This window comes from Apodemus sylvaticus, chromosome 4 (genome assembly GCF_947179515.1).
Source record: "Apodemus sylvaticus chromosome 4, mApoSyl1.1, whole genome shotgun sequence".
Lineage (NCBI taxonomy): Eukaryota > Metazoa > Chordata > Mammalia > Rodentia > Muridae > Apodemus > Apodemus sylvaticus.
Genome location: NC_067475.1, coordinates 132,244,326 through 132,256,545, shown reverse-complemented (window position 1 = coordinate 132,256,545; position 12,220 = coordinate 132,244,326). Strand labels below are relative to the sequence as shown.

At 48.4% G+C, this 12,220-nt stretch overlaps 1 pseudogene; it reads left to right on the top strand.

Annotated features, from left to right (window-relative positions):
- Nucleotides 1–9,423: 9,423 nt before the first annotated feature.
- Nucleotides 9,424–10,850, top strand: LOC127683713 (general transcription factor II-I repeat domain-containing protein 1-like; annotated as a pseudogene).
- Nucleotides 10,851–12,220: the final 1,370 nt, after the last annotated feature.

Sequence of the window (12,220 nt, the reverse complement as noted above, 5' to 3'; positions counted from 1 at the left end):
AGACACACTCCCCTGCACCCACAGACACACACTCCCCTGAACCCACAGATACACACACCCCTCAGCCCACAGACACACACTCACCTGCACCCTCAGACATACTCCCCTGCACCCACAGACACACACTCACCTGCGCCCACCGAGAAAGCTAGTTATACAGCAGGGACCACATCATATTAATGAGGTGTTCTGTAAAAATTCAAGACTGAACAAGATGCAGAGTTGTTAAAAAGTACTACTCTCTTAAAGCACTTGCTTTGCTCTGGGTATTCATAGGCATGTCTACTTGAGGGATGCACAGCTGTCTTAAGGTGCTTAAGGTGCTTATCTGCACCTTAGAGACAGGAACTGTTGATTGCTTGACAGGTCCTAGAGAAAGCATTTCAAAGGCAATGCCTGGGCCTTGCGCCTGCTGAGAAGACAAGATTGAGAGGGTAGATCTCTGCTATAGATGATGCGAGCACAGTCCCGCTAAAAACACGCTGGAAGAACCCATAAGGGGGCTTCGTGTAGCATACATTTTAGTAAAAAAACAAAAGCAGGTTTCTCATGCATTTCAGGGCCACATGGATTGTATTCTAAATAGCTCACAACTCTCAGATGTCTAGCTTGGGGACCACTACTGCTCTCCTGGCTGTGTCTATTAATGGTGAGAGGGAGGGCGGATGTCTTAGCTCCCTTCATGTTGCTGTGAAGAGATATCCTGACCAAAGTAACTTAGAGAGAAAGGGCTTGTTTTCACTCACAGTTTAAGGGTTCAGTCCACCACCAGGGAATTCCTGGTGGCAGCAGACAACTGGTGACTCACATCTGTAGACAGGAAGCAGAGAATAGTAACAGTGCTCAGCTCTCTCCTTTTAATTCAGTCCAGGACCAAACCTAGACAATGGTACCCGCGCCCCTGGCCTGCCTCTCCCTCCTGCTCCCCCACCCCTGGCCTGCCTCCCCCTCCATCTCCCCCACCCCTGGCCTGCCTCCCCCCTCCATCTCCCCCATCCCTGGCCTGCCTCCCCCCTCCATCTCCCCCATCCCTGGCCTACCTCCCCCTCCTGCTCCCCCCACCCCTGGCCTGCCTCCCCCCTCCATCTCCCCCACCCCTGGCCTCCTCCCCACTCCTGCTCCCACTGTCTGCCCCTAGTACACAGATCCTAGATGACTCCAGATCTGTCAAGCTGACGATCAAATGTACCGTCACAATCAGTTATCCACAGGAATCACACTCTCAGTCTTTAATGTATGTATGGTTTAGGTTTCAAATTCCATCTCCTATATCTCATTGCATTGGTTAGTGTTTAGCTGCTGTTTCAGATCACAGTCTCAGAGGAATTTCAGTCCATCACCGTCAGAGAATGTGGTACAGTTCACAGCCACAGGAGTGTGTTCCTGGTGGTAGACAGGGAAGCTGAGAGTGGCTGGAACAGCCCTTGATGACTTGCTTCCCCTTATTAAACTCCTCCTCCTCCTTTAATTTGTTCTTCTCTCATATGATGCAGCTCAACTACAGTTTTCCCTCTCTCCACTCCTCCCAGTTCCCCCTTTACCTCCCTGATCCCCAGATCCACTCCTCTGTTTCTGTTCAGAAAGGAGCAAACCAAACATGGTATAACAAGATTCTGTAAGACTAGGCACAAACCCTTATATCAAGGCTGGGAATATGAGGCAACCCAGTAGGAGTAAAAGGGTCCCGAGATCAGGCAGTAGAGTCAGAGACACTCCTCTCCCACTGTTAGGAGTCCCTCAAAAACATCAAGCTACACAATCATGCTATATATTTAGAGGATCTAGCATAGACCCACATAGGCTCCACGACCGACACTTCAGTCTCTGTGAGTGCCTATGAGGCCAGGTTAGTTGATTCTGTGAGACATATTCTCCTGGTCCTTGACCCCTTGGGCTACAGTTCTTCTTCCCCTTCTTCTGCAGGGTTCCCTTGGCTCCAAGGGGAGGGACCTAGTAGAGATCTACAATTTGGGTGCTCTCCTAATGTTTGGTTATGAGTCTTTGCATCTGCTCTCGTGAGCTGCAGGAGGAAGCTTCTCAGGGGACAATTGGGCTAGACACTAATCTATGATCGTAGCAGAATATCATTAGAAATCATTTCATTGATTTTTTTCCCTACCCTAGAGACTTGCCTCTGGTTCCTGGTCATCCAGGCAGAGCCAGGAATGAGCTCCTCCCGTGGCATAGGGCTCAAAGTGGACCAGTCATTGGTGGCCACTCCCATGAGTTCTGCAAGATCATTGCCACAGCACATCTTGCAGGAAGGACAGATTGTAGGTCAAAGATTTTGTGGCTCTGTTGGTGCCCCTGTCCCACCACTGGAAGTCTTGCCTAGCTATAAGACAGGGCCAGTTCAGGCTCTGTATCTCCCGTTAATAGGAGTCCTCACTAGGTCACTCTCATAGATTCCTGGGTGTCTCCACTGCTCCAGGTTTCCATGTCACCCGCCAAATGCCTTCCAATTCCAGTTGTCTTTCCCTGAACTTTCTCCCTTTGTTCCCCTCAACCCGATCCCTCCCGTTCCCATCCCTCCCTGCCCCTAGTCTACCCACAAAATCTATTCTATGTCCCCTTCCCAGGGACATCCACACATCCTTCCTAAAGCCCTCCTTGTTACTTAGCCTCTCTGAGTCTGTGGGTTATCTTTACATAACAGCTAAGATCCACTTTTAAGGGAAGACATACCATGTTTATCTTTCCCACTCTGGGTTCGTAAACTCAAGATACTTTTTTCTAGTTCTATATGTATGCCTGAAATTTTGGGGATGTTATTTTTTAATAGCTGAGTAAAACTCCATTGTGTAAAGGTATCACATTTTCTTTATTCTTCTGTTGGACATCTAAGTTGTTACCAGTTTCAGGCTGTTATGAATAAAGCTGCTATGAGCGTAGTTGAGCAAATATCTTTGTGATATAGTGGAACATCTTTTGGGTGTCTTCCCAGGAGCGGTATAACTAGGTTTTGAGGTAGATCAATTCCCAATTTTCTGAGAAACCAGCACATTGATTTATAGAGTGGTCGTACAAGCTTGCACTCCCACCAGCAATGGAGGAGTGTTCCTCTTGCTCCACATTCTCATCCCTTGTGATTTTGATCTTAGCCATTCTAACAGGTGTAAGACGGAACCTCAGAGTCATTTTGATTTGCATTTCCCTGACGGCTAAGGATGTTGAACGTTTAAGTGTTTCTCAGCCCTTTGAGATTCCTCTACTGAGAATTCTCTGTATAGATCTGTACCCCATTTTTAAATTGGATTAATTGGTTTATTGATGTTGACTTTCTTGAGTTCTTTATATAATTTGGGTTTAAGCCCTCTATCGGGTGAGGAGTTGGTGAGAATCTTCTCTCGTTCTGTAGGCTGCTATTTTGTCCTATTGACAGTGTCCTTTGCCTTACAGAAGCATTTCAGTTTCCTGATGTCCCAGTGATTAATCAGTGATCTTAGTAAGGTTCCATCTTCGAAAGGTCCCATAGCCTTCTATGACATCAGCAGCTAAAGATGAAGTGTTAAAGTCATGAGCCTTTGCAGGACATTTCAGATGGAAACCACGCTGGTAATGTCGGCCTTTTATTGTTTGTTTGTTTGTTCTTCTGTTCTGATTTTGTGGGTTTTGCATGGGCTAGGCAGGAATGCTACCACTGAGCTCCATTACAGTCCTAACACAATCCTGGTTTTGCATTTAGCCTGTGTGTGTGGACAAGGATTGGCAAAAACCACCTTTGTTTTCACCTCTGTGGGTCTTAATTGTCTCCATCTTCAGGTTCCACAGAAGCAGTGATGGATCTAAGGCGTGGCTCCTGACAAAATCACCCTGTGCAACAGGTCCCATGGGGGAGGCCCATTAAATGGAGGAGTGAGGGGGTGCAGAGGCCAGCTCTGGGTGGAGGAAGGGGAGAAGAGGTAGGGGAAGGAAAAGCACAGCTTTTTTTTATCAGGGAAGTAGCACATATGCAAGAGGACATGAACAGGGGTGACAATGGGAATGTGTCACCTCTGGGCAGCTAGTGATGACCTGCCTCCTTGTCACCGGGTCCCTCTCAGCTGACCATGACAGTGTCTGAATGCTAGCAAGCAGTATTGAACTTCAAGGTGAGTTTGGAACCTTACAGCATTTTAGCCATAGGCATGCACACCATGGACCCTGAGCATGAATGGGATTTCCAAGATGTGACTTGTACCTATGACCTCTGGCCTTACAACAAGCTGCATGTAGAAAGCCACCACAATCCCCTATGATGGGCAGTGGAGAAAGAAGAGTCACAGGGAAGTGGCAGGAAGAGCAGAGGCCCCAGGTACAACAAGGTCTTCAGTGGGAGACATCTGCCATTCCCAGGGCATAATGGCTGCCAACACGTGTGGCCTAACATGCAGGATTTCTGGGGAGCAAGTACCCTAAGGCAGTGGAAAATCAGGCCCATCAAATCTCGAATCAGAGGGGAGATCCACTCACAGTGGGAACTCCTTGTTTCTCTTCTTCAAGACTAGGACTGGGTTGTTTACAAGAGTGGTAGCTTGTTGATCTTTGATGTTTGATGTATCTCAGTGTTACTGGTTATAAGGAACCAAATCTGGCCCTCAAGCAATGAGGAAAAAAAGAGAGAGAGAAAGAAACAAAAACAAAACAAACAAACAAACAAGCAAACAAACAAAAAGAGCTAGGAGTGGCATGAAACCCAAACTGGATCTATAGTGTGGTTGTACCAGCTTAGGCAGCTGTGAGCTCAGCAGGTCACACGCAGCTCTGTATGATACTGGTGGCTGCTGACACCTCAGGGTCGGACCAGCCTTATCACCACAGCCCAACTACCCATCTCCGCCATCTCCTCTCCTCACAACTGACTTCCTCATCCTTTGCCTTGTCTATCGTTCACACATTGACCTTCCTACATGATGTGTGTCTAAATCATTAACATCTGCGGAGGAACAGGAGACTCCTAAGGAGCCCCTGAAGAGTCTTCAGAGCTGAGGTGCATGCTGTCCTCCCCGATACAGCCCTTTGACTCTGGCTGCCTGTCAGTCAGGGCTGAGGTGGTCGTCATTGTCTGCCTGTGTGTGCATCTCTCCAGGCTGTGTGGAAAACTGCATGCCCACTGTGTCTGACTCGGGAAACTACCCAAGGACCATGTGAGGGAGGGATACGAGTTCAGGATGGTGTCTGAAAACCTGCTGATACTTCTTGATAACTAGACGTCTTCACATTTAAAAATTAGAGGATTGGAAAGAAGCCTAGGGAAGACTATCCAGACCTCTTCAGAATTGCCCTGTCTGCTCAGAACTGTGCCCCAGTACTCTTGATGGCTGCCACAGTCCAAGTCTGAAGTGTCACACAGGCTCAGTCCTTGAACCCTGGTGGCTGTGGTTTCATTTTGAAGGCTATAGATCCTTTAGGAGATGGAGCCTGGCTTACCAGGATTGGGTTTTAAAAATATATCTGCCCTAGTTCCTGGTTAACCCTTGTCTTAGTTAGGGTTTCCATTGCTATGAAGAGACATCATAACCAAGACAACTTTTATAAAGGACAACATTTAACTGGGTCTGGCTTATAGTTTCAGAGGCTCTGTCCATTGTCACCATGGGAACCTGCAGTCAGACATGGCGCTGGACAAGGAACTGAGAGGTCTACATTTTGATCCCACGATCAAGCAGGAGGGCACTCTCCTCTGCAGGCAGCCAAGAGGAGGGTCTCTTCCACACTGGACAGTGCCTGGACATAGGCCCTCAAAGTCCACCCCCACTATGATGCACTTTCTGCAACAAGGCCACGCCTCCTAATAGTGCCACTTCCCATGGACCAAGCCTATTCAAACCACCCTAACTGTCATGGGAGTAAGCCACCACACACTCCTGCGATCACAGATAGCTGCTGCACCCAGTCTGGTGGCTTAATTCCTCCTGACACCATGAGTCAGAAGAACACTTCTTCCCCTTAAGATGCTTTTCTCAGATATTCCTTTCCCAGCAGAAAGAAGTAGCAATGCAATGGCCTCATGAGACCCTGCCCCAAAGATGATCTGGATGAGCTAGGTTCTGAAGGCAAGGCACGCGGGACTCTTGATCAATTTGCTTTGTCTACAGTTTCCCTTTTAGGCGTGCACAGCAATGACATATCATGGAAATCTATGCTTAAGTCAGAACTAGAAAGTCATTTCAAGGGACTGGAAGAGACAGTTCAGTATCTCATGCTGCTCTTGAAGAGAACACAAGTTTGTCTCTCAGCGCCCATGTCGGCTAACTCATGCCCCGTCACCCCAGCTCCAGAGGACTAACTGCTTTTTTCTGGCCTCCATGAACACCTACACACACACACACACACACACTTCTAATTAATTAATTAATAACATTTTAAAAATCATTTCAGAAAAAGTATGAGGCTACCGTGCGGTAAGAAAACATCTCGCCGTAGTTAGTCATAGGCATGGTAAATTTCCTTATGGATACAAAATGAAAGTACGCTTAGGCGTACTACTATGTATGCTAAAACATACGTCTTAGATGGCTGTTTCGGCTTTTAAAATCTAGCATGGTTTGTTTGCTCACAATATTCACTTACTCCTGTCCCTTGTAACTTTTTTTTTAATAGCACAAACACTTATTTACTAACCAAAGAAACCATCCTTGTTAAACCAGCACTTTGAAATCCTTGCATGTAAAATATTTGTGGTGAAGATAATTGATCCCAATAAGGGTGTAAGCAACAGTGTGGGATGGCGCGTGCTCACGGCTAATCTCTGCTCCACTTTGTGAGGGGTTTACCTTTTGCTTTCACAGACTCAGCTACACGGGGCATTGTTCACTCTCCTCTCTCGGTTTCCTAGTTGCAACCCTTCTTTCCTGCCCCACGCTGGGTGTCCGCCCAGCACACAGCTGAACAGCTGCATACAGACCTGCCATCGGCTACAGGTTCTTCAATTTTGTCTCCGAGAGAACAGGCTTGGTTCTCCCCATCCTCACCCCAGTCCCGGGGTAAAGTTTCTGTGATGGTAAGTGGAAACAACATCCTGTTCCTTCCTGTGTGCAGTCTCCAATGCCTGGGTGGTTCATGGGTACCATCTCCCTCCATCATTTCCATGGTGGATGTGGGAGCACCAGTATGAGAGGCCAGAGCAGAGCAGTGAGCCTGAGGCAGAATGACCTGCCTCCTGGTTACTTCTTGGCAGCCCCTGATTGGCCTGCAGTAGTTGCCTATTCTCTGCATAACTTCCTGCCTGGACCACTTTAATTCTCTCTACTGTCCCCCCTCCCTCCCTTAAATCAGCCGCTGTGGGGTGGAGCTATACGTTGTTGTCAAACGTTTCTTTTTTTGTTTTCTTGTCTTTTGCTTCTCTTTGTCTCCCCTCCCCTCCCTGTCTTATTTGTCTTCCTTTCATCTGAGATACGGTCTCATGTAGCCCAGGATGGCCTTGGACTCACTGTGTAATCAAAGATGACCTTGGACTCCTAGCCATCCTACTTCACCTTCAGAGTACTAGGATCTCAGGCCTGCCCTCCAGGCAGTTGATGTGCTGGGGGCTTTGCTTATTCAGAGTAAGTACTGTCCCTGTGGAGATGCGCTCCGAGTCAGAAGCGCGTTTTCATGTTTATATCCCCAGTGCCACACATAGAACCTAGTAGGCGAGCAGGTTCATGATGCTTTCACACAGTTTGATGATGAATTATGAAAGTTTAAAAAGACATTTAGGTTACTGATTTGTTTGAGTTAATTTTATATCTGGCCACTTTGCTGAATTTGTTTATCAGCTTTAGGAGTTATCTGGTGGAATTTTTGGGGTCGCTTAAGTATACGATCATATCATCTGCAAATAGTGATATTTTGACTTCTTCCTTTCCAATTTGTATACCTTTGACCTCCCTTTGTTGTCTAATTGCTCTAGCTAGAACTTCAAGTACTATAGTGAAACGATAAGGAGAGAGAGGGCAGCCTTGTCTAGTCCCTGATTTTAGTGGGATTGCTTCAAGTTTCTCTCTATTTAGTTTGATGTTGGCTACTAGTTTGCTGTATATTACTTTTACTATGTTTAGGTATGGGCCTTGAATTCCTGATCTCTCTAAGACTTGTAACATGAAAGGATGCTGAATTTTGTCAAATGCTTTTTCAGCATCTAATGAAATGACCATGTGTTTTTTTTTTTTCTTTGAGTTTGTTTATGTAGTGGATTTCATTGATGGATTTCTGTATATTGAACCATCCCTGCATCCATGTTCCTCTATGTGCATAGCAGCCTTATTTATAACAGCCAGAAGCTCAAAAGAACCCAGATGTCCTTCAACAGAGGAATAGATACAGATATTGTGGTATATCTACACAATGGAGTACTATTCAGCTATTAAAAACGAATTCATGAAATTCTTAGGCAAATGGATGGAACTAGAAAGTGTCATCCAGAGTGAGACAACCCAATTACAAAAGAACACACATGGTATGCACTCACTGATAAGTGAATATTAGCCCAAAAGTGAATATTAGCTCAAAATAAACAAGTTACAATTCACAGACCACAGGAAGCTCAAAGAAGGAAGACCAAAGAGGGGGTGCTGTGGTTCCTCTGAGAAAGGGAACAAAATACTCACAGGAGCAATTAGGAGACAAAGTGTGGAGCAGAGACTGAAGGAAAGGCCACCCAGAGACTGTCTTACCTGGGGATTCATCTTATAAACAGTCACTAAACTCCAACACTACTATGGATGACAAGAAGTGGGAACCGAAAGGAGCCTCCTATGATTGTCTCCAGAGGGACCCTGCCAGAGCCTCACAGATACAGAGGCGATGCTGGCAACCAACTATGAACTAAGCAGTGGGGTCCACAATGGAGGAGTTGGAGTGCAGACTGGAGGACTTGAAGGGGTTTGCAACCCCATAGGGAGAACAACAATGTCGGCCAACCAGTCAATCAAGGGGTGCACATGGTTCCAGCCAAAAGAGTGGCAGAGGAATGCCTTGTCAGCATCAGTGGGAGGAGAGGTCCCCGGTCCTGTGAAAGCTCGATAGATGCCCCCAGCTTGGGGAAATTGAGGCGGGGGCGGGGAGGTGGGAGTGGGCCGGGTGGAGGGGCATATTCTTAGAGGCAGGGGGTGGGAGGACAGGTTGGGGGTTTTGGGGGATGGGAGAAACCTGGAAAGGATATAACATTTGAAACGTAAATGAAGATTATATTCAATTAAAAACAATGACGTTTAGGGAGACCCTCCCAGAGCCTGGGCTTGTGCGAGCTCGCTCCATGCCCCGCCCTCTGCTGCAGTCTGGTCTGGTCGGGGTGGGGTCCCGCGCGCAATCCCTGGCCAGCAGCAGCCCAAATGGCTCTGGCCCTCCTTTCCTCCCTCCCAGAACCAGACCCAACAACCTGAGGCGACTGAATCTACCGAGTCCTGGCCTCTGGGCCCAGGCCGGAGTGCCTGGAGAGCTTGGGGGTCCTTCAAGGTGACCATGGCCTTGCTGCGGAAGCACTGTGAAATCCCCACCAACGGCTGTGGGTCTGAGCACTGAAACTCCACTTTTGCCCGCAAGGACAGACGAACTCTTCAACAGTCCGGTGTCCATCTTAGACTCCGTGTGCTCGGTGCCCTCCAGGCTGAACACGGAGGTGGCCTCGTGGTGGGCACTGAGAGGGAAGGGTGTTCTTGAACACTCAGAAGGAGCTACAGTCAGACTTCCTCAGGTTCTGCTGAGGACCCCTGTGGAACGACCCAGAAGCAGGATACCCTAAAAAGGCGCAGTGCTGTGAAGGTGGTGGCTGGAGCATCCCGTGGTCCTCTCTGCAGCAGTGCTCGGTGCAGAAGATGGTAGAGGAAGTGTTTGATGTTCTTTATAGCCTCCCGATGACGGTGGTGTGCAGGACACAAAGGCTCTGGTGGAGATGAATCTCTCTGCGACCCAAGGGGTCCCGAGACTGTGGTCTGCATGGCCAGGCCTCCAAGGTCACTCCCCAAGACCTGACCCCCCCACTCCACGGCCAGCTTCCTGTACAGCCTTTGATGCCCAACCACACCATCCAGGAATTCAAGCAGAAGGTGCCAACCTGCCCTTTGACCCCATCCCCCCTGCGACCTGGGTTTGGGTTGGCCTGTCCCTGAGCCCCATGTCCCCAGCATTCATGATTTCTCTGACTGCTGTCGACAGCAGGGCCTGCTGGGCCTCTTACCCAGAATGTCCAGCTTCCAGTGCGGAAGCTGAAGAGGCTTCTGGAGGAGCGATACAGCATTCGCTTGATTCTCAAGAGGATGTTTGATGAACGCGTTTTCACAGGGAACACGTTCACCAAAACCCCCATGAAGCTGGAGCCAGCTAGCCCACCAGAAGACACTTCCACAGAGGTCTGTAGGGACAGCACGCAGGACCTGGCTGGGACTGCTTGGTTAGACATGAGGCAGGAACCTCAGGAGAGATAGGAATGTTGAGGCCCATCAAAACTGAGCAGAGGAGCTGCACATTATTCAGGTTACTGCCTCAGAGCCTTCACCTACCTCTGAAGAGATGACCGACTCGCTGACTGAACATCTGCTCTCAGGGAATTCTGGTTATGGGATGGAAATGGTGGCTGACAAAGGCCCCAGTGAGGAATTGTGGTCAGAAGAGAGGCCAGCAGAAGAGAGCCCTGGTGACTTGATCCAGGCCCTGAGGAAGCAGGTGGAAATGCTGGTCAACACGGAAAAGCCATTGGTACCTCAGAGCCGGTCAAGGTGCCCTACTCCAAGTTCCTGATGCACCCAGCTAGCAACAGCATCCAGTTCGTCATCAAGAGACCCAAACTGCTCACTGATGGTGTCAAAGAACCTGTTCTGGACACTCCAGGGGGGGTCTCCTGGGACCGTCTTGTGGATGAGACCCTGAAGAGACAGGCCTTCAAGACCTGAGAGCCAGATGCTGGGGTGAAATCCTGCCACCTCAGAGAGGCAGAGAAAGCACCCAGCTGGGCTTCCTTCTCAGCTCACTTCCCAGCAAGAATCCCCTCTCTCACACCTTCTCAAAAAGCCTCCTTATAGGATCTGAAGAGATGGCCCAGTGGTTAAGAGCACTGACTGGTCTTCCGGAGGACCTCAGTTCAATTCCTAGTCACCAGTTCCAGGGGATCTGAGACCCTCACACAGACACACATGCAGGCAAAACATCAATGCACATGAAATAAGGGTTGGTGAGATGGCTCAGCAGTTAAGAGCGCTGACTGCTCTTCCAGAGGTCCTGAGTTCAATTCCCAGCAACCACATGGGGGCTCACAACCACTTGTAATAAGATCTGATGCCCTCTTCTGGTGTGTCTGCACCAGAATTTTTTTTTTTTTTTAAATCTTTAAAAAGACATCTAGGAGCCAGAGATCAGGTTCAGTGGGTAAGGAAACTTACTGCCAAGTCTGACAACTTGAGATTGAGCCCCAGGATCCACACTGCAGTAGGAGTTTCTCTGACTACCACATGCACTCCGTGTCACATGTTACATGAGTGTGTGTGCCCACACACATGTACTAAAATGAATTCACCACAGTGAATACTAGATATTAGTATACTAGATATGTATCGGTCGGTCTGGCTTTGATTTCCTGTAAATGTGGGGCTTGAGTTATGTCATGTCTGAAGGCTCCCTACACCCTCATGTCCCCACTCAGAGAATTTGAGGTAATCATTTTGATGCCCTTTCTAACTCCAATCAACTTTAACACTGCTTGACGCATGCACTACAGCAGCCTGGCATTTTCAGCTTTGACTCCTGAGGTAGGTCAGATGCAGCTGCAAATATCAGGAGCGTTTCAGTACCACCAAGCTCCCTGAACACGCTGACTGGTTGACTGAAGAGACAAACGGTATCTTTCTCTTCGATGGATAGAGTCTCCTTTCTGATCTAAAGACCTCAGTGCTGAGCCACCTCATTACAGTCAAGTCTCCTTATGTGGCTGGTTCCGTCCAGTGGGGTGGGGGGGGCCCATCATGTGCCTGACCAAAGTAGGTAAACTTAGCATTTCTTTTAGGTTTTGTTGAGACTGTAGGAAAGGCTTCAACCTTCTGCCGTGCATCATTTGGAAGGAGACAGTTCGGTTAGACATGACCCTTTTCCTCCTTTTCCAGCCTGCTACAACGCCTTCTCTACAACCCACTTGGATCGCCACCATATCTCCAAGCCAGCTTCAGGTCAGCAGTGTCCTCTTGGTGCAATCCTGTGGTCGGATGAGTGTTCTGGGAAGCGACCCTTGCGCAGGCTGACTCCCTTGTACTATACTAAAATTTCATTGTCT